The 3,097-nt window shown below is 36.6% G+C and overlaps 1 protein-coding gene across 5 annotated transcripts in view; it reads right to left on the reverse strand.

Moving 5' to 3' along the window:
- MECOM (MDS1 and EVI1 complex locus) overlaps positions 1-3,097 on the reverse strand; it is a 573,761-nt gene that overhangs the window by 417,828 nt on the left and 152,836 nt on the right. The window lies entirely within an intron of this gene.

Here is a 3,097-nt window from a genome sequence, read left to right on the forward strand (position 1 = left end):
CACTATACACCACAGAGGGAGATCTCTTTACAAGAATATCTTTCAAGATTTACTTGTACTTATAAAAATAAATATATTATATTAATATTGCACAGTACTCTTCCTCTGAAGGAGTTCAAAGCATTTTCCAAATGCCAATTTTGGTATTTCTTGAGGAAAAAGAAAGCTGAAAGAGTATAGACAAACTCTAGAAAGTATCTCTTAAATAACAACTTTCTTCTCCCCAAAAGAATTTAGGCATCACAAGATAAAACACATGAACACTGAAATTATTCACATAGAAATACAAAATCTGGGCGGGCCACGGTGGCTCAGCAGGTAAGAACGCTTGCCTGCCATGCCCGAGGACCTGGGTTCAATTCCCGGTGCCTGCCCATGTGAAAAAGAAAAAGAAATACAAAATCCATGTAGAAGTATGGGAGAAATACAAAAACTTTGACAATTGTGGTTATTACCATTTGGGCACTGAATTTAGTGCTCAGTTTCTTGAAGACCAAGGTAAAAAAAAAAAAAAAAAAAGGAATATATATAATTCTCATTGCCCAATGAGAGGAATTTTTGTGGAGTACAGTTTAAGAAAGCCTGAACAAAATATTGGATAATATCTTCTACCACTATTCTATAAAATATACAGATATTTTTCACATGGCATCAGTTAAACTGACCCTTAATGAAGCAATAGCATCATTAAACACAAAGGTAACAAAAAAAAAACAGTTTGTTTCAAATATAACTCTATCTTCCTTCTCCATGGATCATATCTGATTTTTATAGCAATGAATAATACACTTGATTCTTTATATCTCTCATTTAAAGATCTCTTAGTTATCTGAACGTTTTTAGGAATAAAAGTACATCTTTTTTTTAAAGGTAATATCTATTGACCATTTACTGTGTACCTAAAGCCCTGTGCTAAGCATGCATTCTCTTGATCTCACAGTAACCTCATGGAGGTAGGTAGATTGACAGATGAGAGGACAGAGACTCAAGGCTGTTGAGCACTTGTCCTCAGAGTCAGAGTCCACAAGTGGCAGTGTTAGGGTTCCAAACCAGGTTTCTGTTTCCCATATTGAACTCTTAATGATCATTCTACAGACCCTCTTCCATGATGTTTACCTTAAATAAGTGCAACATTTTTATCTATATTTCCAAAGTCAAGTAAATACGAACTATCTTCCTAGGGCATTAATATTTTCCTTGGGTCAGTTCTTTAAAGGTAGGCTCACGTAGGAAATCTGGACATTAGTTGCTCTTAATCAGGTAAAGCATTTGAAATCATAATCTGATATTTTTTAAAAAATGAATAGAAACAAACAAATTCTGCAACGTGTAGGAAAATGAAGGGAGTCTATATGGATGGTAGGAAGTCATTATGTGGTTCATGGCATAAGTAATACGAACATTTTCTTCAGGTCACCAATCAACTCAAAGCCAGTTGAAAGTAAACAACTGTCATCATGGATAATGTTCTAGATGAAATCAGTTGGAGGTTAAAGTAAACATCTAAAATATGAGGAAACACATTACAAAAATCCAGAGGCAATTATCACTCATCATTGCCCTAGTGGGCAGCTCCAAGGAGACCGAGGACTGAATAAGTAAAGGGACCACCATCACCTCTTAAATTTTGGCTGACTACTCCCAGATAAGCAAGGAAATGGAGGTAAGAAAGTTTGCCTAGCTGTTGGATTCTAGCTAAAGTATCAATAGATGGGTTATTGATCGTTTCGTTTCAATGGATTTATCTAGGCATAGTAATTTTGCTACACTTTTAAGTAGACTGTATCTTTGGATATTATAAAGGTTCACATCAGACATTTTAGGCTTTGAGGGAAAAAAAATATATATATTATTGCTAGCTTGTCCCAGCACAGTCATCCAAGGGAAAAAATACCTTCTAGGGCTTATACAAATAGACGCCACTCTCTCTCTTCAAACTAGCCTAAAACACTCTGAACCCCAAGGTTTTTCAATAATGTTAGATTTTTAAAAGCTCTAGAATTACTGATTCTTGGAAAACATCACAGTAGAAGACAGCCTAAGCCACAGTTTATGGAGCTAGGTTCTGAAAAGGACACCTTCAAAGCAAGCATGCTGGAAGATTTCCACCATTGGTTCTGTCAGACAATATGCTAGGTAATGGGATTCAACAATTAAAAAAGACAGAAATAGTCCTTACCCTCAAGGAGTTTACATTCCAACAGAGAAGTTAAACACCATACATCAAATTCTGCATAATTTTTAACCAAAGTTATTGAAAAAAAAAAAAAACTGACAAACACAGTCCTGATGCCCTCTAATTTAGAAAAGGGCTTAAATTCCAGAGGGGGGAAAAAGAGCAACAGAGATGTCAGCTATCCAAAAGCATTCCCAAGAGAATGCTTTTTTAAATACAGTTTAGAAGCATTTTTTCCTGGGATTCTGAGCTTAACCTCCAGTTCTGGCAAGTGGACTCATTGTTGAGTCTGGTCACCAAGTTGAAATTTATAGTAGCCAATGGCAACCTGGCCCCCATAAATTCAAAGCCCGGGATACAAATGTACTGAATATTTCATCTTCTCCTCTTTGTTTGTTTTTCTTCTTCCTTGCCAGCTGCGCATTTTATAGACATCCTCACAGCAACTCCAGGGATCGTTCTCCATCTTAAACTTGACAGCCAAAGTGACAAAGTCTTGGCTTTTTTGTGTGTTCTCTCTACACCTAAAATAAATATATTAAGTAGGAACACTTCTCTCAGTATAGAATCAAGGCATGTCTTAAAAACAAAAGAAGAAAAATGTTTGTCTAGTTCTACAAACAACTACTATGATCTACCCCGAATCCTATAAACCGTAGAATCATATTTTGTTGGCGCCTGAGTAAATCTTAAAATTTATCTCACCCAGCCTCCCCCCATTTTACAGATTAGGAAATTGGGAACGTGCTACTGATCTGCGAGGGCCCCAATCATTTAACCCTTGATACACTGAATGTGGTGCATATCAAAGACACTTGAACTTTGGCATGGAATCCTGCCTGAGCGAAAACCATCGAAATAAACCAAACTGTATGCGAAAGCGCCGCTGTGCAGTCACAATCAGATTAGCCGGGAAATCAC

Source organism: Tamandua tetradactyla, chromosome 5 (genome assembly GCF_023851605.1).
Source record: "Tamandua tetradactyla isolate mTamTet1 chromosome 5, mTamTet1.pri, whole genome shotgun sequence".
In the NCBI taxonomy this organism is placed as follows: domain Eukaryota; kingdom Metazoa; phylum Chordata; class Mammalia; order Pilosa; family Myrmecophagidae; genus Tamandua; species Tamandua tetradactyla.